This window comes from Rhineura floridana, chromosome 1 (genome assembly GCF_030035675.1).
Source record: "Rhineura floridana isolate rRhiFlo1 chromosome 1, rRhiFlo1.hap2, whole genome shotgun sequence".
Lineage (NCBI taxonomy): Eukaryota > Metazoa > Chordata > Lepidosauria > Squamata > Rhineuridae > Rhineura > Rhineura floridana.
In genome coordinates, this window is record NC_084480.1 from 30,010,739 (window position 1) to 30,037,341 (window position 26,603).

Sequence of the window (26,603 nt, forward strand, 5' to 3'; positions counted from 1 at the left end):
AGCAGACTGTGCTCCTGGGATGCTCCTGCCAGCAGGGGCAAACTTCAGTTCTAACATAGGATTTCATTTTTTAAAAAAATCTATCCCACTTGATGCACCTAACATGAGAACAGTGTAAATGTGCAATACCTTGCCACTGTATTGTACATTTCATCACCCCTGCTTCACATCACTGGCTTTCAGCACTGGGGGTGGGGGTAGGTAGGAATGAATAGTGCAATGGGAGCAACTGAAATTGACAGATTCTCCCATCTAGGGTTGCCAGGTTCAGGGCCTGAGACTGATCCTGTATCTTTAGGAGAAGAGAAAGTCAGCCAAGTGCAGGTGTTCTTGCAACACTGTAATGGGAAAAACCACAAGGTGGAATTCTCCCTTCCCCCTGCACAACTTTTAAAGATACAGAAGACCTCTTGGAGGCCGGGCCTTTGATGCACCCAGATTATGGAATACCTTGTGGTTGCCCCCTCCCCCCCTTTTTTGCCAGTTGCTGAATACTCCCCCCGCCCTTAATTCCAGCAGGCTTTTATTATACTAGGGAAATAAAGTTTGTATGATTTTTTAAACTATTGACCCTGAATAATTTTTTTTGCAGTTGTTTTATATGAAATTATAATGTTCTAAGCTGCCCTGAGTGGTGTTTTCAGACTAGAACAGTGGGCTAGAAATGTTTTAATAAAATACAAATAAATAAAATACAAAATAATAAACTACAAATAAATTTTGATGTTCAGCTACTGAAAAGAGTGCTAAATTGGAAGCCATTGTGTTCTTTCCCTTAAAGCAATATTGTCTGACTGAACAAATCTCCTATCTAACTGAATTATATCAGGAAAATAACAAGACGGTGTTAATAGCTTCATTTTTGCCTCAAGCACAAGCATATTAAGAGCTGCAGAACATCCCTGAGCGGTCTTTGGCATTTTTACCACGCAGCATTATGGCACTCCATAATGTGTGAGTAGCATTCTTAACTTGTTTTGTAATGTTTCTTGAAGGAGCATTTTATCAAACCTGTTCTTTTGAAATTATTATAAAAAAATGATGCAATATGCATCAGATAGATTTGGGGAAAACAAAACAAAAAAGCAATAAATTAGCCAAAATGGAGAGACCAAACCGGGTGGAAACATTTGACTTAACATTTCTGTTGAGCTTCAGTTCATAAACTAGCAGCCTTGTTCCCAGTGTTGCTCAGGATTTCTAAGAGAACAAAAAAACAGACAGTTTTGAAAGGTTCAGTCATCTTGAATCAAAATGGCAGCCAGTTGTATCCAAACATAGACAAACATCTGCTCCTTGATCTTAGGAACCAACATGAAAAATTTGGTTATAGTATCTTAAGAGGTGTCCAATTGCAACAAACAACTTTCCAAAACATTATTATTATTATTTATTGAATTTATATTCTGCCTTGTCTCTTAAAAGAGCCCAGAGTGGCAAAAAAAAATTGACAGAACAACAAAAACATATTTAAAAACATCTTAAAAACAATTCCAATACAGGTTCAGACTGGGATGAAGGTATCTACTTAAAAGCCTTGTTGAAAGAGGAAGGTCTTCAGCAGGTGCCAAAAAGACAACAGAGGGAGAGAATAGGAGTGAATTTCATAGGGAAGGTGGCACAACACTAAAGGCCTGATTCCTATATTGTGCAGAATGGACCTCCTGATGAGAAGGTATCTGTAGCAGGGCCCTCACCTGCAAAGTGCAGTAATCAGCTGGGTATATAATGGGCGAGATTGATCTTTCAGGTATCCTGTTTCCAAGCTCTATAGCACTTCATACATCAAAACCAGCTCCTTGAATTTAGCCTGGTAATAGATGAAGCAAATTTGTACAGTATCTTCATTACAAGGCCAGCCCAAGACATTCTGCAGTCTGAGGTGAAGGAGAAAATGGACTCCCTTGCCATTCCATATGAAGAAGTCAACTGACTTGCAGTTTAATTTTATTTCAATATTGGCAATGGGCTAGAATCCTCCACTGCTTCTGAAGACAGTAGGCTAGTTATGGGGGTGCAAGACAGGTCCATGTGGTACACATAGCTCTGTCCTCTAACAGCAGGGTATAGCCAAGGTGTTCAGGAGGAACATCCAGGGAGCTGCCACTGCAGCCCCCAGCAAACACCACCTGAACCAGTTGCCTCACTCTACCTAATGGTACAGCTGGCCCTGCTTCATTGTAATATTTATATACATAAAGCAGAACTCCTCTAGTCCACTCCAGACTCCTCTAAATGTATTATTCCATTTAGAGCAGGGGTCAGGAATCCCCTGACCACAGGCTCCTTGACCATTCGCTAATATGGCTGGGAATGATGGGAGTTTTAGCTTTGGAATCAAGAATGAAAGACACTGGGTTAGTTGATTTAATTACTACTGTGGTTACCTGAAGATGGCAGCCCCATGGCAAGTTTCCCTCTTCTGTAATGTGAAGCAAAACATACCCTGCGTCATATCCCCTGTCTTAGGGTCCCAGCATTGGCCTGACAAGGATTCTGATTGCAATGGTGCAACAGTCATTCCACTTGCCCTCAGAACCCCTTCTACATTGCCTTGGCCTCTTCCATCATCCTTGGGGTCTGAGGATGATTCCCTTGCAGCCCCTCCTGCTCCACCAGCACACGGCACCATGCAACTGCAGAATAGGTTATTGGACCTTTAAATATGGCTATGGTCTGAAGGCACATAAGGCCAGCTCCCTGCTGAAGCTAAGCAGAGTCAGGTCTGGTCAGTGCCTGGATGGAAGACTGCCTGGGAACAATGTAATATGTAATATTACAATGTAATATGTAAGCTGCCTTGGGTTTCAGTCATGAAAAGGTGGGGTATAAATGTAATAAATAAATAAATAGATATTGCAAATGGCTTTCCAAGAACTGGAGAGCCACTGGAAGGGCAAGGCTTCAGATAGCTCTAAGCATCTACTGAAACAACATCTCCCCAAACTCAGGTAGCAGGGCCCATTGGGAGCTGCCCAAGGTCCTGATTTGCCTTGCCTGGACTGGATTGACAGATGCTGATTCCACTTCCCCTTCAGGTCCCAAGACACAGCAGAACAGAAGACCCTGCATCCTGACTGTGTATTTGGCTGCCTCTGCCCATAGCAGCCACTGATGTTGAGCAGGGGGGAATGCATAATGTGATAATGACAGGACACAAGGCCAAGTTAGGCATCAGGAAAAGTTTGTCCTCTTTATCTGGACTTTTGACTGTTGGTTTAATCTGCTGTCTTGTCTGGTTTTTGTTTCAATAACCTTGTCTACCCAGTTTGCCTAATGGATTTGGTTTATTGACTTCTGACTGTATGTTTGCTTTCTCCCAGTGCTGCGGAGGGAAGGATCCAATACACTCAGAGGAGGGGAAGGAGGGGGAAGGAGGGAGAGTGTGTGGGTGCTTGGCAGGCACCCTTTAAAGCCCCTGTTGAAGCTGCCACCACCATCTATGAGCGGGCATAGGAATCTATCCCCATTCTTTCCATGTTATTCCTACATCTGGCACCCAAGTTTCTGTTAAAGAAGTAATGTCCAGGAATGCATCTGAGGTATTACTGTAGATTGTGGCATTTCATTGGGTGCTGTGTAATAAACTGTGGAACCTACAAACTGCTTTAGCTGGTTTCATGAAAGAGAATGGTAGAAAAAAATATTGTAGAAAGGTTAATTTAATCCAAGTGTGACACTAATCACCACAGTGATGCACAAGTGAAAGTGGGACCAGCTCCCAGAACACAATTGTTTCACAAACACATTAGCAGTAAGGATGCAATGTTTTGTTGATTAATCAGATTGTGGCGATAAATTGGGCAGCAGATCTTTAATGCTTATAAAAGCAAAAAATGACAGATGATGTCTTAGAAAAGGCATTCCTCTTTTCTCTTCAGTCTCTCCTGTTGAAATCAATAGGATCAAAAATGCTTAACTTTGGCTGGATTAAGCCCATAAATTACAAACTGTATGGGGTGGATAATCTGTAACCATGGGTGTCTGCAGGAATTCTTCCAGGCAACTGGGGAAGGAGTGAATACTCCAAACAAACAAACAAACATGACTAGCATCAGACGACAGGTCTACCACTGCTTGTAGAACTGGTGACTGAACAGTAACAAGGCCTGGGTAGACCTGGACTCTGTATTTCAGGTTTATCCCTCCATTGGTAATCAATAGGTAGACCTACTGCCCACCTATGGATGAATCCAGTCAATGTCTTCCATTCACTGCTGAAAATCTCAGTTCCTTCCCTGGTTCCCTTCACCTCCCCCAGCCCATAATTAATTGCACTGCTACAATTAACTCCACAGTCCCCTCCCCTCTACATCCCTCACCCAAAAAACTACCCTAAAATGCTAGGTTAACCACACTTCAGGGTTGCCATACACTCTCTCCCCATTCCCTTCAGCAAAATGAGTCTAACAATGAGTCTCAGACCTACCCCCTGCAATATGGGTATAGTAACGATGGGCTTTATGTGCATTGGCATTAACAGAGTAAGAAAGAAAGAAAGAAAGAAAGAAAGAAAGAAAGAAAGAAAGAAAGAAAGAAAGAAAGAAAGAAAGAAAGAAAGAAAGAAAGAAAGAAAGAAAGAAAGAAAGAAAGAAAGAAAGAAAGAAAGAAAGAAAGAAAGAAAGAAAGAAAGAAAGAAAGAAAGAAAGCTGCAAATCTGGGATTTATGGTTTGGTGGTGGGGAGCCATTGCCTCTCTGCAGACATGCATGCCTATGGCCCTTCAGAATGCTGGCCTACAGCTCCCATTCCCATTGTCTCTGGCCATTGTTGGCCATGCTTTCTAGGGCTGATGGGAGTTGGAGTCCAATAACATTTGGAGGGCCATAGGTTATCCATCTCTGGAAGAAATTGGTTTATATAGCTGTAGGTGTTTTATTCTGAATGTGACACTTGATTTTTTTTTTCAGAATGGCATTTATTAACTCCCCACTCCCTCTGCCCAAGTGTGTGAGATAATACTGGAAAGTAAAGGTAGAAAGAGGCAGTGCTGTGCTTGCAAGCCCTATCCTGACATTTCCAAATGCATATCTATATTGTATGACCCTATGGACTCAGTTTTCAGGAGCTCAATCCTTTGTTTCAGCAAAATGCTCACAATAACCTTTATTTTATTGCTTCCTCGGTCACTACACTGTTTTCATCAACAAAAATGGTAACAATGAAACACCCCATGGGAGATCATTCACTGCACAGAGTTCTTTACGCTTGCCTTCCTGCTGAGATTAATCAGCCACATTCCCACTTGCAGCAACGTGGTGGATATTACATTTTCCAAGCAATAAATACAGCCATAGATGATATGCCCTAGATAAAATGTTCCATAACTTAATAATGCCTTGGTCATGCTGAACGATTGATTTTCCAATCTGAAAGAAATCCATGCAGAGAGTGAAGAGCAGCATGATGGCACTGTATTTCTGTTGGATTTAAAGATATAGGTCACACCCACACCATACATTTAAAGCACATTTAACACACATTTAAAATGTAAATGTACTGCCTTCAAGTCGATTCCGACTTATGAATAGGGTTTTTATGAGGCTGAGAGGTAGTGACTGGCCCAAGGTCACCCAGTGAGCTTCAGGCTATGTGGGGATTCAAACTCTGGTCTCCCAGGTCGAAGTTCAACACCTTAACCACTACACATTTAAAGCACACATAATTCCCCCAAAGAATCCTGGGATCTGTAAAGGGTGCTGGGAACTGTAGTTCTGTGAGGGCTGTAAAGAGTGCTGGTCCCTAGGATTCTTTGGGGGAAGCCATGCTTCAAGTGTATGATGTGAATAGGCCATTAATTCTTGGGAAATATAATTTTGCCTGAAGGATGATAACGCTGTAGTACATAGGTCCTACATTAATATTATTGAATAACTAGCCACTTTCCGATTGGCTTTTTCTTTGGAGAGTTAGTAGGATGTCGTGGTTAGAGTGTCAGGCTAAATGTTAAGGAGACCCAAGTTTTGAATCTCTAGCCAGCTGCAAAGCTCACTGCGGTGACCTTGGGCCACTCACTCTCTGTGAGACTAACCTACTTCACAGGGTTGTTGTGAGGATAAAGGGTAGAGAACAGGTCTCCTGCAACTTTAATAATTGTGTAGAAGATGGTATTATCATGCAAGCAACTACACCTGCTGAAATTCTGTCTTCAACACAGCTATTAAAACTGCAGGAGGCTCATCCCCTTTTGCATCTGGCAACCCTAATAAAGGGGAGATAGAAGAACTATGTATACTGTCCAGAGTTCCTTAGGAAGAGCTGGTTAAAATGTAATAACAACACTGTGATGGCTTATTTGTGCGTATTTTCACTACAGGGTGAGAGTTGCTAATAGGGCTGATTCACACATGCAGCTGTATCATTTCATTAATGGTATGTGAATGTGTGAACCAACTTCACTGAGGTCACATCTGCACCTTACTATAACAATATTATACTACTTTAAACAGTCATGGCTTCCCCCAAAGAATCCTGGAACTCTAAGTTGTTAAAGGTGCTGGGAGGAGACCCCTATTCCTCCCTGCAGAGCTGCAATTCCAAGAATTCCCAGATTGACTGTTAAGCCACTCTGAAATTGTAGCTCTATGAAAGGAAATAGGGGTCTCCTAACAACTCAGAGCACCCTAAAGTTCCCTAGATTCTTTGGGGGAAGCCATGACTGTTAAAGTGGTATAATAGTGCTTTAAATGTAAGCTGTGAATGTGTCCTGAGGAGCACTTGAGTGAGGTTAAGGTGCTATGAAAGTTCTGTTACTGTGTGCTATATATCTCATATATCAAATGCCCTTTATGGTCCATTCATTTTGAGCCACCTTTCTTAGACAGATATGGGTGCTATGGCTTTTAATCAGTTTACAATGGTTTTAAACTATAATGTTGTTACATTGCGCCATCATTGTTGATACATTGAGAAATACATGTATCTGTATTTGCACATGGCTTTTAGCTAAGTTTGCAATAAAGTTTTATTATTATTATTGTTGTTGATACATTTTGTAAGTTGGTTTTACTGTTTTATGAAGTTTTATGGTGATTTGATTCTGACGTATTTATTGTATTTTATATGTTGGAAGCAATAAAATGGACTGCATGTGTTGAAGAGGACCATGCAACACAGTCCCTTCACGTATTTTTTTTCAGTGTATCAGGGGATTCAAGTGAAATCCCCTTTGATGTTGCTAGGTTCATGCATGTGTGTGTACTGGGGCCTCAACCAGGAACAGGGCAACCTGTGGCCTTTCAGATTTTGTTGGACTACAATGCCCATCATCCTTGACCACTGGTTGTACTGGCTGGGTCTGATAGCGGTTGGAGTCCAACAACATTTGGCAGCCCCCAACCTTGCCCAAATGCTGCTTGTAGAATTTGCTCTGAGGAAAGGTGATAACTACAAGCGACAGACGTACACGCCCTCACTTTTTCTGTGGTCTTTTTAAAAATCTCTTCCCAGCTATGTTCCTGGCAGAATCAGTACATTTCTCTCTTTTGCTCCACAGGTTCTTAGCTTCTCCTATGACAGTAGTACCAAACTTTTTTCTGCACAGCCCACTTGAAAATTGCTGAATGTCTTGGCAGACCTCTTACTGCTTTTTCTGCCTATTATTATACCAATTGTCATTCCATAGAATTCAAACTATCACACAGTAAAATTAATACAATGAAATACAACATAACAAAATAAAAGAAGCAATAATTAAAAATCAACCTGAATATTCAGTGTGATGGATGAGCTGTCTCCCATCTCCAGTCACAAATCCATAGACATGCTGAGGATCACCAGAATAAAGATGGTGGACCACTGGTGGTCCATGGACCACTGTTTGGAAACCCCTGACATATGCTGCACCATCATGTGGTCCTGTGCCATTCACTGGACTCTATGGATAGCCTATAATTGAGGTAATTACCCAGAATTCATTTCATTTGCATTGGCTACGTTAAAGGCTACTTCTTTCTAGCACTTACAGCTCTGAATGGGCATCTGGTTGGGACCAGGCCTAAGTGGAGAAAGCCGATCGAAGTCTGCAGGCTTGGGAGGATCAGTAGCTAGGAGGACTGGTCTGAGGATAAAAGATAATAAAGACAAGTTTGAGGCAAGTTAAGTAAGTACTCTGTTCACATCTTCCCAACGCGGAGAGGCTCTGAGTCAATTGCTGCAAACGCTTTGAGCAAAATATATCAGGTAGTTAAGGCATTTTCTAATTTTCTTGCCAGAAGAACAAATTAACCAAAAGTCCATTTTCCTTTTAATAGGTTCCTGCTGAGCCATTTGAAAACTCATCAGCCAGCTTTATATAAATTAATACCACATGGGGCCTGTCAAGTGCTAAAAAACTGTATGGAAGATTCTAAACAAATGGGAACTTCATATTCTACAATGTGGGCAGCGATGAGAGATTAAAACATCAACACACCTAAATTGAAAGGTGAGATTAATCCAAGCTGTATACATTCTGTGTGGGGATGTCTGTGCAGAGAGGAAAATCCAGTTGTTCTGAAAGAATATGATACAAAGGAACACAAATAACCTTATTAATTGAACAGCAAAGGTGGAGAATTTTGAATGTATTGTAATTAAAGGCTTCTCAGTGCAGTCAGGTCTGCTGAACACAGCATCTCAATCATGTAGGAAATTGTACATGGGGGGGAGTATCTAGCCCTTATGGCTAGAGATGTGCAGACTTGGAAAGGGAGGAAAGATTCAGGAAAACGGGGTTTTCCCTGTTTTCCCCCCATTTTTTTCTGGAAAAAACAGGGGGGAAAGGGGGAACTCTTTTTTCAATTTTTCTGTGTGTTTTTTTCTAGGTCTTCACATCTCAACTCATGGCATTATTAGCAGAAATTTAAGATGTATCTCATATTTGGAATAAAAACTTGTTCCAGCTAGGGATGGGAGAGAAATTTGATTAATCCTGCATTAAAGGTGAACTAATCTGATTCACACTTTCCAAAACAATGTACAAACTGAAACACAACCATTCTTCCAAATTTGCACTTCTCTGAATTCTGCAGTGCAGTTCTCCAGCCAAATAATGTGTACAAAAATGTGTATGCTCAGGTGAAATGCGCATAAAAATGCATATATGTGAAAATCATTAAAAAGACCTGCATTGTATTAGGGACAATTGCTTTGCAAAAATGTGTATATTATGCAAAATTGAATAAAGCTATGTACATTGGGGGAAACTGCAATAAAGTGCTGATTAATTTTCATGAGGGCTTTTAAAAAACAAAACAAAACTGGAAACTGATGTGGAAATGTGGAGAACAGGGCTTAAGATTAGAAAAATGAGAAAGGGAAAATAACTGAACAGGCTGTATTGCTGCTGCTGCTTCCGCTGCATGCCACTACACAACGCCCACCCCATATGCGTGTAAGATACATCTGGAGGAGAAAACTTCCTAACTGTTCGAGCAATACTATAATGAAACCAATTACCTAGGAAGATGGTCAGCTCTCCAGCACTGGAGAGCCAAGTCTGTCGGATATGCTTTAAGTTGGATTCCTACACTGAGCAGGGGGTTGGGCTCGATGGCCTTACAGGGTCCTTCCAACTCTACTATTCTATGACTCTATGAATGTATGCACCACTCTGGAAAAGAAAGAGAGAGAGAGAGCATCTTACACAAATGCTTTGCCCTTTGCACTGTTTCATTTATTAATATTTTTGATGTGTAGACATTTGGTTCAGCCTGAGGAAATCCACAAGTCAGCAGCCTGAAAATTCAGGCCTTAGACACATATTTATTTATTTATTTATTGTATTTATATACCGCCCCATAGCCGAAGCTCTCTGGGTGGTTTACAATAACTAAAAACATTATACAAATTTAAAACACATCTTTTAAAACACAATTTAAAACAATTTAAAAAACATGCTAAAATGCCTGGGAGAAGAGGAAAGTCTTGACCTGATGCCGAAAAGATAACAGTGTTGGCGACAGGTGCACCTCATCCAGAAAAACATTCCATAATTTGGGGGCCACCACTGAGAAAGCCCTCTCCCTTGTTGCCAGCCTCCCAGCTTCCCTCAGAGTAGGCACCCGGAGGAGGGCCTTTGATATTGAGCATAGCATCGAGGGACTTTGGCTGTTGTTAATAAGTCATTAGAGCTTCATTAGTTTGACATGACTGAATTTAATTCCAGTCCATGGCCTGTTGCTGAGCCTCTTCAAGGAACTGCTGCTTTCTCAGTACTGGCTATTAGGAAAACTGCTCAGAAAGGAAAACTTCAAGATATGCTTCCTCAGGCCACAGTTAATAGCAAAATGCCCTCAGATGGCCTTGCAATTTAGTCTGAGGCAAAAAACTGAACAAGTGGGTGAATGAGAAGCAAAAAAAAAAAAACCCTTGTTGAAAACCAAGATGAAAGGGCCTTTCTCCACCTTATACAAAGGGACAGAGGGTTTATGACTGGATTAGTTGCCATGGCAACCAATGCTACCTGAGCTGCTAACAAATATCCTGAAGCCTGTAGAATGATAACTTATCTGCCGGCTCTAGAGCAAATGCCTGCAACTGTAAAGAGATAACTGGGAAATTATGTAGGGAGTCTCTATGTGGGAGGCCCAGGCCCAGGCCCAGAGATAGCCTAAAAGTTCAGGGGGGATGAAAAAAGTAGGGGAGGAACAATTGTTTTCTGTAATAAATGTAATTATGTTTTGTAAAAAAAATTAGGGTAGAAGAAAAAAATTAGGGGGACAGCCTCCCTGGCGATGGGTCTGGGGAGGGATCAAAAGTTCCTAAAGACCTTATCTGCATATAGGGATGGAGGGGAAATACAATTTTGTTTTCATTTTAGTGAGAGAGTACCTAATTTGCTCTTTTCAAATCGATACATGAACAGAATGCAGGCATCTTTCAAAATTCACACCTCTCTGAATTTTGCGATGCAGTTCTCCAAACAATGTGTATAAAAACATTATGTTAGGAGAAAGTGTGCAGAAAAATGCATATATTCATGAAAATAACATATATTATAGCATAACTGTATATTATATTAGAGGAAATTACTTGCAAAAAAAAACTAGAGGATCAGCTATCGTTGACTTGATTCTAACAATAGAGATGACTTGGTGGATGAAGAGTGTGGGGAAAACTGAGGTCGGAGGAGAGGAGGCCACCAGGTTGGCATCATGTGTTTACTTTTCTTATAAAATCTGAACAATTAACTTTAGCTGTCTAATGTAGTAGAAAATTGGTCCTTCAGGCCATTCGTTGTTGCAGAGTTATTTATTTTGTAATTTTAATGTTGTGTATAGCCTGAAACTGATTTTATTTTTTCTCCCTTTTTAAGTTTTACCTCTTTAGTCCCATTTTAATATCACTCCCTTTGAAGTGTTAACTGTATTTTATGTATTTTTATATATTTTAATGTTTTTTGTGTTACAGTAGGGCCCTGCTTTTCCGTGGTCCACTTGCGGCATTCCGCTAATATGGCGGCTTTCAATTAGAGTAAGACCCCACTCATACGGTGCTTGTAATGCTATTATGGCATTTTTCGGGCGTCAGGCACCATTCTATTGAATGAGTTCCACTTTTCGGCGGGTTTCGCTTTTAGGCGGAGGTCTGGAATGTAACCCACCATATGAGTGGCACCCTACTGTATTTCCTGTGTACGATGTCATTGTGAGCCGCCCTGAGTGCCCTACTGTAGGGTAGAAGGGTGGGATAAAAATATTTTAAATAAATAAATAAATAAGTGGCCATTACTGGAACTCTGGAGGAAAGTGACCGTGCTATACTTGAGTTATTGATTTTAAAGGAAGCAAAAGATGAGAGAAGCCATATGCATACCCTGGACTTCAGGAAAGCCAATTTTAATACACTCAGAACAATTGTAAGTAAGGTTCCATGGCAAGCAACCCTAATGACAAAAGGGGTCCAAGATGGGTGGGCGTTTCTAAAAGAGGAAATTCTAAAGGCACAATGGCAAACAGTTCTGTCAAGGAAAAAAGGGGGAAGACAGCAGAAGAAGCCAATTTGGTTTCACAGAAAGCTTAGAGAAGACCTACAGGAAGTGGAAGGAAGGCCAGGCCATAAAGGAAGAGTACACAGAGGTAGCACAGAATTGCAGGATTGGCATCAGGAAGGCTAAAGCTGAGAATAAACTGAGATTAGTGAGAGATGCCAAAAGCAACAAAAAAAGCTTTCTTCAGGTACATCCATAGTAAAAGGCAGAGAAAAGAAATGGTGGCACAGCTACTCAATGAAGATGGCAAAATGATAACAGATGACAAAGAAAAGGCAGAAGTGCTCAATTCCTTCTTCGGAAAGAGGGTCTATGACCTTCCTGGACAACATGAAGCTGAAGGGGCAGGATTGCACCTTGAAATTGATAGACAAATGGTCAAGGAATACCTAATCAATTAGAATGAGTTCAAATCTGCAGGGCCCGACAAACTACATCTGAGAGTGTTGAAGGAACTGGCTGAAGAACTCTCAGAACCATAGTCTATTATCTTTGCGAAATTGTGGAGAATGGGTGAAGTGCCAGATGACTGGAGGAGGGCTAATGCTGTCCCTACCTTTAAAAAGGCGGAATCTGGGAACTACAGACCAGTCAGCCTAACATCAATCCCTGGAAAAACTATGGAGCAGATTACAAAGCAGTCAATCCGTAAGCACGTTGAAAATAAGGCAGTGATTACTAGAAGCCAACATGGATTTATGAAGAACAAATCCTGCCAGAACAATCTTATCTCATTTTTTGATCGGGTAACCTCCCTCATAGACTGTGGCAATGCTACAGACATATTTTGACTTCAGCAAATCTTTTGACAAGCGCCCCATGATATTCTGATTAGCAAGCTAGCTCAATGGCTGGATGGAACAACTATCAGGTAGATCCACAATTGGCTACAGAGTCGTACTCAAAGAGTGCTTATCGGTGGTTCCTTCTCAAACTGGGGGGGAGGTAATGAGTGGGGTTCAGCAGGGCTTGGTCCTGGGCCCAGTGCTCTTCAACATTTTTATTAATGACTTGGATGAGGAAGTGCAGGGAATATTTATCAAATTTGCAGAGAATATAATATTGGGAGGGATAGCTAATACCTTGGAAGACAGAAACAAAATTCAAAGGGATCTTGATAGGCTGGAGCATTGGGCTGAAAACAACAGAATGAAATTTAACAGGGATAAGTGCAAAGTTCTACACCTAGGGGAAAAAACCAAATGCAATTATAAGATGGGGCACACATGGTTCAGCAATACTACATGCGAGAAGCATCTTGGGATTGTTGTTGATCACAAGCTGAATATGAGCCAACAGTGTGATGTGGCTGCAAAAAAGGCAAATGCTATTTTAGGCTGCATTAACAGAAGTATAGTTTCCAAATTGCGTGAAGTATTGGTTCCCCTCTATTCGGCACTGGTTAGGCTTCATCTTGAATACTGCCTCTAGTTCTGGACACCACACTTTAAGAAGGATGCAGACAGACTGGAACAGGTTCAGCAGAGGGCAACAAGGATGATCAGGGGACTAGAAACAAAGCCCTATGAGGAGAGACTGAAAGACCTGGGCATGTTTAGCCTGGAGAAGAGAAGACTGAGGGGAGATATGATGCTACTCTTCAAGAACTTGAAAGGTTGTCACACAGAGAAGGGCCAGGATCTCTTCTTGATTAGCCCAGAGTGCAGAACACAGAACAATGGGCTCAAGTTGCAGGAAGCCAGATTTCGACTGAACATCAGGAAAAACTTCCTAACTGTTAGAGCAGTATGACAGTGAAACCAATTACCTAGGGAGGTGGTGGGCTCTCCAACACTGGGAGCATTCAAGAGGCAGCTGGACAGGCACCTGTCAGGTATGTTTTAATATGGATACCTGCACTGAGCAGGAAGTTGGACTTGATGGCCTTATAGGCCCCTTCTAACTCTATGATTCTATGATTTGCCATGATGTATGGGGTCAATGGGATTTCAACAACATCTGGAGGTCCCCTACAATTGCCTTTGACAATCAGGGAGCTGCATATGTGAGAGAACATCTTCTTCCACATCAGCCTGCCTGTACACCAAGATCTTCCTCAGAGGCCTTCCTCTTGGTGTAAGTGCCTGCAGGGGAAGAGGGTGTTTTGAGCTATGGCACTCCACATATGGAACTCTCTCCCCAGAGTGGCTCACCTGGCATGTATACTTATGTCTTTTATGTGCAAGGTAAAGACCCTTTTATTTTTCTAGTCTTTTAACCTTTTCCCCCGTTACTGTGATTGTTTTACATTTGTATTATGTCATGTTTGTATTATATTTTTATTAGCTATTATAAACCATCCTGGAAATTTTGAATTTGAATGCTTTAATAAAAAAAAAAATAGCATTGCCTCAGTCCTCAGTTAGCAACATGGCCTGCCTGCTTTCAAGGTTTGTTTTAGAATTGCTAAGACATTGCAGGTGAATCATTTTATAGTGTTTAAGGTACTATATAAATGTGAAATCTACTACATATTTTGGAAAGTTGTTTTTTTGCTATGCATTTGGACATGTCTTAAGATTTTAACCAAATTTTGTGTGATGGTTCCTTAAATCAAGGAGTGGGTTTTCATCTATAATTGGATGCCATTTTGAATCAAGATGGTGGACTGAACCTTTCAAAACAGCCAACTTTTGCAGCATGGTTCCTGAGAGCAAGGACCAGGGTTTCATCTATGTTTGCATACAATTGGATGGCAGACTGAATCATTACAATTATCTGAATTTTAACCACTGATTTCAAAACTGCATTGATTTTTTTGGATTCTTAGCACTTCCAAGCAAGGCAGGGTACAAGCCTGCTAGTCTTCTTATTATTCAAATAAAAAGCATTCATATATTTACAAAGTGTTGGTATTAACCTATAAAGCCTTATACGGTGCGGGACCACGATACCTTGCGGAACGCCTCTTCCGATATGAACCGGCCCGTGCACTACATTCTGCTACGAAGGCCCTCCTCCGGGTTCCAACTCACAGGGAGGCCCGGAGGGTGATGACAAGATCTAGGGCCTTCTCCGTGGTGGCCCACGAACTATGGAACAGTCTCCCTGAGGAAGTACGCCTGGCGCCAACTCTGCTCTCCTTCCGGCGCCAAAACCTTCCTATTCTCTGAAGCATTTTAAGTTACACTGATTTACTTTTAAAAATGTTTATTGTATTGGATTGTTGATTGTATTTTAGTATTATTTTGTTATTCATTGTATTTTTATGCTATTTTATGTTCACCGCCCAGAGAGCTATTGCTAGTCGGGCGGTATATAAATTTAATAAATAATAATAATAATAATAATAATAAGTTAGGGGGCATGGAGGAAAAATCCCGATATCAAATTATACTGCCAGTCTTGCATTTATGTCTGTGATGTTATTGCCTGCTTACGTTAAGGAATATCATGCTTGCTAGAAAAGAGAATGATGTCCCAGGAAATCATTTTATAGTGCAACAGATTATTGCCATTGTTTAGTGAGAGGGAAAGTGCAGTCCATCAAGCTAATAATAAAAGGTCATTCATTTATTGTCACCAAATATGCAACATGTGACCTTTTTGAAAAGGCAGTGTAGATTATGCATGAACTTTAAGTGATCCTGGAAAGTTTTGAAATGTCACCTTAGGCATTTCTGTCAAGTAAAATGCCCATACTTCCATAATAGAGCAAATTATGGTTGAGTCAATTCAACCAAAATGCTCAAAATATAATGCATCATAATCAACATTGTAATTATTTCATACTAGAAAGAAAATCATCTACATATTAAATGGTGCCTCTTGTCCAACAGCAACAGCAATAACATTTGCAAAAATTAGTTTTTCAACTTTAAAATTTTCAAGCTTACAGTATTACATCACTATTTCCTGCCACAAACATGTAATCTGTGAGTGTCATACACATGCTTTTTAAAAACGTCACAGATGTATCAATATGGTGTTTAAAATGTATGTACATTGGGGTGAGCAGATTTCAGGTTTGCAGGATCTACTTCGTTTACTACTAGAAACCTGAGATCCACAAGTTGGACACAGGTACAAAAGACATACTGTTTGAATTAAAGAGTTATGAACACAGGAATTTATCTTGAGTACCTGACCTGTGTTCACAGTCTTTCCACAGAAAAATCCATTCCTGGTTACCTGCTGACCCACCCTTTCTTCATTTATGCAGCATTTTTCCTGTTTTTTTTCTTCTTTTGTTTTTATTTTGCAGATAAAAAAATTGTTTACTTAACTTTAACAATAAAACTAATCCACCAATCTGTACTTACATATGTAAGCAGTCCAAATAAGTATCCAAATGAGATAGGTGATTACAAAACAGACATTTAAACACAGAAAAGGCTGTAAGACCATACCACTGAGCAGTAGATTATGAGGGTCTGCCCTTCCAGCACTTAGTCTCATTGTTTCCATAAGGGCTTGCAGGATCCATTTTCATTGTCCACCTCCTAGTCCCAGGAATATGGTGTAAAAGTGTGTGGACATCCACAAGTATGGGCTCCCGATGGGAGGAAGGGCAGGATATAAATCAAATAATAAATAAATAAATAATAAGTATCAAGGATTTTTCAAAAAAAAAAGTCATTATGAACAATAATTTCTATCCAGAAAGGGGGAGAAAAAAACCCCAGGACCCACTCACGTCATATGTCAGAGTGACATTATAAGCATTGCATTGCCAACATCTATCTGAACTAGCCAATTCCTTCCTATAAAGATTGTGTGGAGACCAGCATACCAAGAACATCAATTTTTATTGAATCAAACTCAGTTTAAAATCTTCATATAGATGCTAAAGCTATGGATGGAACTCTCTAAATCCCTATTCCATTAATCTCTTAAATTCCTAAACATTCCGTTTACAACGTTCCAACAAACTTTTATAAACTTCTACAATGGGTTTAGCCTTCCAATTATTTCCTCCAGCAATGTGGGAGATGCCAAGGCATTTAAAGGTGACTGTCCATAGACACCAAAAGTTGCTGTAGTTGAAGATATTGCTATTGAGCAGTGGCAAATTTCAGCAGTATAATTTTGGGGTGTATTTGTGTGTTCATTTCGTGGTTGCTTTTGTTTAGTAACTGGCATGAGAAATCCTTGCTGATCTGTTAGAAATCACACAAAGATCTACCAGGCACCTGGTTGGCCACTGTGAGAACAGGATGCTGGACTAGATGGGCCACTGGCCTGATCCAGCAGGCTCTTCTTATGTTCTTATGTTCTTATCTTGATCCACCTTCTGCCTAGTCATGATGTACATAATGAATTATTGTATGCGTATGTGTGAGGGTAAGGCTTGTTGAAGAGATGGGCTTGCTGTCAGAAATGTCAACATGTCTTGCAGCAGATCAAATATGAGGAGCCACTTCTGGAGAAAATATTGCAAAAAAGAAATTTCCAGTATACAACAACTTTATAGAGTGAGATTATCTGGGTCAAGATTGATGAATAGGGACAGAGTATGGCATCACTTGAGCCTTCTGTGAGCAAAACATGAGCTGGTGTTTGGCTAACATTCCAAACATTTGTTTCAAATTACCACATTCAGTACATTTTCTAGGGTTGTAAACCTATTAATTCTGCTGAGCCATGGAAATAATAAAGCAACAAAATTGATTGCAGCATGCCTCTCCATGTTTGGAATGAGCACACCCAATGAGTATAATACAGATGAGTGTATAGACTATCTTGCATTGTAAAAATAAAGTTTGATTTAGAGAGTTTAGGTAAAAATTTATGTAAGGCAGCAAGAGATCTAAAGAATATGAAGGGTCTACTCCAAGCATCCTGCTTGTTACTTGAGGGAAAGGGAAGAGGTTGAGGTGAGAGTATGCAACCCCCAGGCTCTGCTCAGGTGATTGCTGTAAAACCAAACCATGGTTTAGCATTAAGTCTGAATGCATCCAGTAAATGCGGGACTGAATAATTCTGTGCAAGTTTCATTAAGTAACATCCACCCTTATTTCAGAATATTAGTGCTTTCAACATCAGAAGTGGAGAACCTTGTTCACATACAATTGCACTGGTTTGAAATGAGGACAGAGGTACAATGTCCTTTCCAAATGAAAAGAACACTATCCACTCAGGATACTGTGCTTTGTACAAAGTGGCAGTAAGTAGGTGGACTTTTTACAAGGTCTGCTTCCTTTAGATGAAGGAACACTAGAAACTTAGGTTGTCTTTGTAACATCTGTTTATTTACAAATACTCAAGCAGAGCATATTGGAAGCAGTCACCTAAAATAGGCAACACAACCAATAAGCATCAAACCTCCAAATCAAACAGAGTGCCATTGAAGGCCCCCAATACCATTTTACCTTCTTGCAAACCAGCTGTGAAAAATGATAGGAAGCTACTTTGTACTGAGTCAGACCATTGGTCTATCTAGCTTGGTATTATCTACATTTATTAGCAGTGCCTATCTAGGATTTCAGACAGGAGTCTTCCAGCCCTGGAATTGAAGTGCCAGGAATTGAACCCGCACCTTTTGCATATAAAGCATGTGCTCAGAGCTTGGAAGATTACTTTTAAAAAGTAATAAATTACAGTTACAGTTACATGGCCCAAAAAAGTAGTAATTAACATTACAATTACAATTGCTCTGAAAGTAACTGATTACTTTACTTTTTCTCAAAAGTAATCACTACAGTTACATTTCAGTTACTTTTTTAAAAAAATGCCTACAAGGTGCTGGCCTTGGCTGCTGCACATCTAAGAAGCCTAAAACAACATTAAAAATAAACACACACATACAGATGTAGTAGAATAATTCTTTTTATCCATAAGATAGCAATGGTTGGCTCTCCACTGGTAAGGGAGGGAGGGAGGGAGGCAGAGGCCACAACTCAGATCTTTGCACATCAAATCAAGTGCAACCCCCCCCTCAGCCAGCCAGCACAATCTCTCTCACTTAACCACCTCCTGGATCCTGCCCTGCCACCAACTAAGGGACACTTACCCAAGCAAATATTTTCCCTGAGATGCAAAAAAGTTAAAATACTGCAAATGCAGCACAGTAGCCAGAGACACGTCGTCATCTTTCACCTCCACAGTTCTTTATCTCCATTCTGCTTCTTCCTCCTTCTCCTCCTTTATCCATGTCCTTGCCCTCTGGCTCCTTTTTCCCTCCACTCCATTTTTTAAAACAGTTGTTTTCTCCACTCCACCCCGTCTCACTCTCCACCTCCTCCCTTGTCCCCTCCTACCCACCCACAGATCATGACAATAATAAAAGTTAAAGAGGAAAGCACAAAAGCAAGAATACAGCTGAACGTCAAGAAGACTAAAATAATGACAACAAAAGATTTATGTAATTTTAAAGTTGACAATGAGGACTTTGAACTTGTCAAGGATTATCAATACCTCGGCACAGTCATTAGTCAAAATGGAGTCAATAGTGAAGAAATCAGAAGAAGGCTAGGACTGGGGAGCGCAGCTATGAGAGAACTAGAAAAGGTTCTCAAATGCAAAGATATATCACAGAACACCAAAGTCAGGATCATTCAGACCATGATATTCCCGATCTCTACGTATGGATGTGAAAGTTGGACAGTGAAAAAAGAGGATAAGAGAAAAATCCACTCATGTGAAATGTGGTGTTGGAGGAGAGCTTTGCGCATACCATGGACTGCAAAAAAGTCAAATAATTGGGTGTTAGAACATATTAAACCAGAACTATCACTAGAAGCTAAAATGATGAAACTGAGGTTATCATACTTTGGACACATACTGAGAAGACAGGATTCACTAGAAAAGACAATAATGCTGGGGAAAACAGAAGGGAGCAGAAAAAGAGGAAAGCCAAACAAGAGATGGATTGATTCCATAAAGAAAGCCACAGAGACCTGAACTTACATGATCTGAACAGGGTGGTGCATGACATGCTCTTGGAGGTCACTGATTCATAGGGTTGCCATAAGTTGTAATCAAGGAAGGCACATAACAACAAAAATATTTAAGGGGAGGGAATTCCAAAGGGTAGGCGACACTACACTTAAGATCCATTTCCTATGTTGTGTGGAACAGATCTCCTGATAACATGGTATCTGCAGGAGGCCCTCACCTGCAAAGTGCAGTGATCGACTGGGTATATAAGGGATAAGACGGTCTGTCAGGTATCCTGGTCCTAAGCTGTATAGGGCTTTGTACACCACAACTAGAACCTTAACATTACCCCAGTAGCAAACAGGCAGCCAGTGCAATTCTTTCAGTAGTGGAGTGACATGTTGGTGACACCCTGCTCCAGTGAGCAGTCTCGCTGCTGCATTTTGCACCAGGTGCAGCTTCCGAACCAACGTCAGGGGTAGCCCCACATAGAGTGCATTACGGTAATCCAATCTGGAGGTTATCAGTGCATGGACAACAGTGGTCAGGCTATCCCTGTCCAGAAACTGCCACAGCTGTCTTACCATCCAAAGCTGGTAAAAGGCACTGCTAGCCATGGAGGTCACCTGGGCCTCTAGTGACAAAGATGGATCCAGGAGTACCCCCAGACTATGACCTGCTGTTTCATAGGGAGTACAAAAATTACTTGTGCCTTCCATTAGGGTCATTCACACCTACAGTACACAGAGGCAAACCTGAGTTTGCAATTGAGTGTACTCCCATCAGAGGAGGCATGTTCAGGTGTTCAGTTGAACTTGTGAATCCTCAAAGTGTGGACAGGGGTAGGGGCGTATACGTAAGCCCCACCCCAATGTCCCCATGCCCATTGGCCTCACCTACTCAATCCCTGAACTTAGTGAGAGGGAAGGTCTGAAGTGGCTTTTACTTGGGCTCACATGAACATGAGCAAAAGCATCCATGTGGTTGAGGACCCTGCTTTCTCAGGGTCCTCAATCGTGCAAAGGTCTCAACTCATGTTTGAACAAGCACCGGTAAAGTCTCCCTTCATATATTCCCTGCTCAACATGGAAAGGTTGAGGGCTGAATGGGCAGGACTAATGTGCACAGGGACTTGGGGGCAGAGCTTATGGGTGCACCCCTGCTCCCATCCACAGTCTGAACACTCACACTCAAGTCTGAGTATAGACATTTGGATGATTAAGTGATATATAAACTCTATTAAATAAATAAATGTGTTCTGGTAAACACCTGAACACACCTACAGCTGCAGCCAGCTCTTGGCTCCCTAATTAATGGACCAGTCTAATATATGTGTTTACAAACACATATTCACCTTTCTGCTTTCCTTTTTTTTAAAGATGTACAGCTAATGATATAATGTGTGAATGCATTTAGAAAAAAAAAGGGTCTTAGAGCTAGTGTCAACACTTACATTTGATTTAAACACATTTCCCAGTCTAGGGAAATTTTTGAATCATATTTAGCTATCTTCATGTTTACAAATTATAAAGTGGCTCTATCTGTTTGAAGATGGATTGATTTTGGAAATGACATCATTCAAAAAAAGAGCAAACAAACATGAGCAGCATCCTAGAGGCATTTGGGTCTGAAACTGAGAAGTGATATGGTAAAAAGAAAAGGAATAGCAGCTGTGATGATTTTCCTTTGACAGCAATACTAATATGTAGTCTAAGTAGGACACCTAAATGGGATGCTTGCCCATTTTGCTTATTTTCTTTTTTTGTCTCTGTGGTAGCTCATCATAGATGAGCCATATTTTACTAGAACATCACAGTAGCACCAATTCATTGACTGCTACTCTGGAGCCAGTCATGGCATTACTTCTCTCTACTCATGACTTTAAGATATAAGTATGGAAGAACAAATAAAGCAGAGGTTGCCAAGGGATGCCCTCCTGGTGTTGTTGAACTCCAACACCCATCAGCCCAGACAACAGGTATCACGGGAGTTATAGATCCAACAGGTTTAAGCTTTTCCTCTCACAGCTGTTTATAATTCCTTTTGTTGGTTTAGCTACACTTCTTGTAACATCTTTGGCTGTATTATGTGATTTTTCAGATGGAGCAACCAGAATTGAATGCCATATTCTAAAGAGGGGTGGCCCAAGTCATTTTGCTGCCTTAGGCAAAGAACAAAATGGCACCCCTTCCCAACTCCATGTACAGAATCTGACTGGACAGACAGATGAATCTTACTTCAATAATAGCAAAGGGACAGCATCCTCTACCACACCTGACACAGCAGACCAGATTACAGGCCCAGGAGAGGCTATGGGGCAACAGAGGAACGGCTGGGTGGGCTCAAGAGGAATAGCCAGGAGGAATAGCTGCTACTGTTGCTGCTGAGCACCTGCCAACTAAGGTGGCTGCCTCACTCTGCCTAGTGGTAGGGCAGGTCATGATTCTAAAGGAGGACTTTTTTTAATAAGGAGACTCATAAATTGAATAGAATGAAACATAAAATAAAATAAGGTCCATGATTAAAATAAAGCTCAACATAACACAGACGAAAAGCAATCTGTACATCTTGAACTTTATTAACTTTACCAAAGTTGCCTACATTTAAAGGATGTTTTAAAAGAAGCACTTTCCAAGCTTGGTAAATAATGTTTATCCTGTTTCTTCCTTAGCGCAACACTGGAATGGCTAGTCCTTCTCATGGCCACCCAACTTGCTTTATTTCAACAGCTTTAGCAGTATGAAAACAAATTAAAGCCATTTATTTCTAAAGTTCTGCACCCTGACAAATTTTCCTCTTTAAAAAACCCTCTGCTTATAATAGGGGGGTTTTTTTGGAGGGGGGGGGTTCTACAATTAACAAACTTATCTCAGGAAAGAAAAATTTCAGACAAACCCAATAGGAGTGCTGCCATAATGTTTATCCCCAAGATAATTTAGCTTGGCCAGCAATTTTCTGAACTCCCATAGCTCTTGCCGCACAGACATCTGAAACTATTTCAATCTACCACATTACAGAAAGGGATAATACAGACTCTCAGAAAGCTTTCGGGGCCTAAGAATAATGCCCTCAAATTTATGACCCAATCCTGAAACTTTCTGTGCCAGCATATAAATTCTATAGAAGGGGCATATCAACAACTATTCCAGAGCTTGGAAGAGCTTGGAGGGAAAGCCAGTGACAGGCAGAGGCGGGGGGGGGAGAGCCAGTGACAGGCAGTGGCGGGGGGGAGAGCCAGTGACAGGCAGTGGCGCGGGGGGGGAGAGCCAGTGACAGGCAGCGGCGGGGGCGGGAGAGCCAGCGACAGGCGGTGGCGGTGAGGGAGAGCCAGTGACAGGCGGTGGCGGTGAGGGAGAGCCAGCGACAGGCGGCGGTGGGGAGGGAAAGCCAGCGACAGGCGGCGGCGGAGGCAACGACAGGCGGGAAGGGGGTGGCAGGACGAGCGGTGGGAGCGCGCGCACACACACTATCATCACTAACCTCAGCTCTTCTGCTTCTGCCTTCTCCTTTCTTGCCCTCCGGTGCGATCTGGCTCTCCGCTTCCTCCCTCGTGCCTCCTAATACAGAGCACGAGGGAAGAGCAACACTGGACAGAAGCCTAGTGTGAGGCACATGTCTTTTTCCACCAATCACAGGAGCAGACTGCCCCTGTTCCCCCCCGCGTAACGTCCAAATGTAACGCGGGAAACGTTATAGTTACAGCTAAAAAGTAATAAAATTACCACTTGTTCTCTTACAAGCAAAATGTAACAAAGTTACCCATTCGTTACGCAAAAAAGAAACAAATTACAAGTAACTCGTTATTTTTAACGAGTTACTTCCAAGCTCTGCATGTGCTCTCCACTAAACTGGAGCCCTTTCCCAATCATTCCTGCTGGCTACATATCAGCTCTGGAAAGGAGAAAGCTTTTAGCATCTCAGGAAGACCATAGCACACTCATAAGCAATCTAACTCCCAAAGTTCAAAGGCTTAGCTAAAATGAAAGCAGGAGTCTAAGACACACAAATACGACAGCCTTTAAAAATCAATCCTGACAAAGTGCTGTTTGATTGCTATACTGGCTGCAGGACTTTGAAAAGAGATGTCATGTTTTCACTCTTTCCTTAAAAAAAATCAAATGGCAAGGCTAATAGCTGAAATATAGCTGATAAACCAGCTACATTGGAATTCTAGCTTGCCTGAGCTGTGAATTGCTGCCTACTTTAATCCCAAGTAATGAAAAATCTCTCTTGTCGCTTGACTTTAAATTCACTTGAAAAAGTCTGTCCCCTCCCCCACTCCTTGAAGCCTCTATAAGGACAGGTTTGTCCTATCTAGCCCTTCTAGCGGAGGTGTTAAGCCAGGATGTTTGATCAAATCATGCATTCTGGATAAAAAGCATTAAAGTTGCCATGGGCACACCATGATAATGCCTACACATTTCCTGATATGGATCTACCCTCACATATACTCCTGTATGGAAATAAATGAGTTTTAATTTGATTCTGTGCTTATAAATGAATATTCTCTACATCAAGTGAATGTTCCCAATTGTGAGGGTAATGGTCACACAGTAAAAAATGTAATGCCAGATATAAAATGGGAGCACATAGACAATAAACAATAAACATAGAACAAGGGTCTTCATGTTCACAATGGTCACATAACATAAATCTGATCAGTGCAAGACAGTGTCTCTGAAAATATTTTATATTCATCACTGATCTAATATGGTATTATTATAAGTATAGTGACTGAAAATAATCCAAAAATAAACATGCATATTTCTTGGTTATGTGTTCAAACTGATACTATATTATGAGATATAAAGACAATCATGGTAACTATTTATGAATATTTATGCTTGGAAAAGTCACAACTGCATACAAAAATGTGTTTATTAGAAGAAATTCGCACTAAAATGCTGGAGACATTTCGTGAGGATTTTTTTTTAAAAAAAAATGGAAATTGCTGTAGAAATATGGAGAACTGAATTTAAGACTGGAAAAATTAGAAACTGAGAGTACTGAAATTGACAGATCTTTTCATCCCTAGTTGCTACTGGGATCCACTTTTCATTTCCCAATCCATCTGCTGGACTTTGGATGGCTTTGAAGAGCATTTCCCCAGATATCTCCTCCCCAATAGATTGCACACATAGTATGCTGTTTGAGAGCCACCACCTGTGTTGGTGAAATATTCTCCAGGGATTGTGCCATGCTTCATTAACTTTGCACAATATTTATTTATTATTACATTTATATCCTGCCTTTCATCCAAGGAGCTCAAGGTAGTGTACATAGTTTTCCCCCTCTCCATTTTATCCTCATAACAACCCTTTCAGATAGGTTAGGCTAAGAGGCAGTGACTAGCCCAAGGTCACCTAGTGAGCTTCATGGCCGGGTATGAATTTGAACCCTGGCCTCACAGGTCATGGTCCAACACTTTCACCACTTCACCACACACTGGCTCTTCAATCCACTGGTTCTGTTATGCAGAAATACTACAGACCTTTCAAGTAGCACCGTGGTAGTATCAGGCATAGGGATGTAGGAGAAATTTGATTCAGTTTGCATTTAAAACTGAATTTATCAAGTTTGCACCTTCCAAAACAAAATGAGAACCAAAGCCACCCTGCAAAATTCTTACTTATCTGAATTTTGCAGTGCAATTCTCCAACCAAACGTTTACAAAAATTCATATATTATGGGGAAATTGCATAGAAAATGAATATATTAGTGAAAATAAGGTACAAAATTCATTATATTAGGAGCAATTGCTTGCAAAAATGTGTGCATTAGCCAAAACTGCATACAAAAATGTGTTTACTAGGAGGAATGCCCATTAAAACACTGAAAAATATGGATAGGATTTTTTTTTAAATCACAAATTGCTGCAGAACTGAATTTAAAATTGGAAAAATGAGAAACTGAGCAAACAGAAATTGACAGATTTTTGTCTATCCCTAACCAGGAGTATATGTTAGGGCTTTTGCCAGTGTCAGAAATGCATCTGCGACATCTGGAAATATGGTCCATGTCCCAGGTCACATCATACCCAGTGAATGCAGGAAACATAGTTAATGCTGATGCTTTCCTTGGTCCCAAAGGGATGGCAATGTCATATGCTGCAATGTACCTGTGGTTCTTGCTCACACCAAATGATACCCATACTCAGTTCACTGGAATGTGTTGCAGGCTGAACATAATTATGACAACCACATCTGTGTCTGCTGTTCTGACCATGATCTTTTGCTTCCCACTATGAGGTGCATCTGACAGATGCAGCATTAGATCTGAACTGCGGCAAGGGATTTCAGACCAGACCAGCTTGGAGAACCCTTTGTTGTGCAGAGAGCACCATAACATCTCAAATCAAGAGCACTACTGTACCTTTGATGATTTTTAAACAATTATCTAAAACACAATGTGTGACCACACTGGTGTGCTTGGCAACTAGTGCTTTTCTGTGCAAAAAGCAAGGAATCAACTATGCACATGGAGCAACTTAGCAAACAAGCTGGATCAATCCATATTTCTTGCTGGTCATAGTTGCTGCACTATTCACTGGTAGACTGAACCAATTACTCCAGATTCATCTTCATCATCATCATCACCATCACCATCATAATCAAGAATTATATCCTAACTTTCTACAAAAGTCCCCAAGACAGCTTACATAAATCAATAAAAAAGACAATCTAAAAACAAAGTTGTCCAAAGCTTTTGAAAATATTGTTTTCCACAACAGCTGTTAGCAGCTCTTTGCAAAATAGTGTTTCTTCCTCATTTTCTTCTTCCCACACACATACCATATTCAAGGAGAAAGCACACTT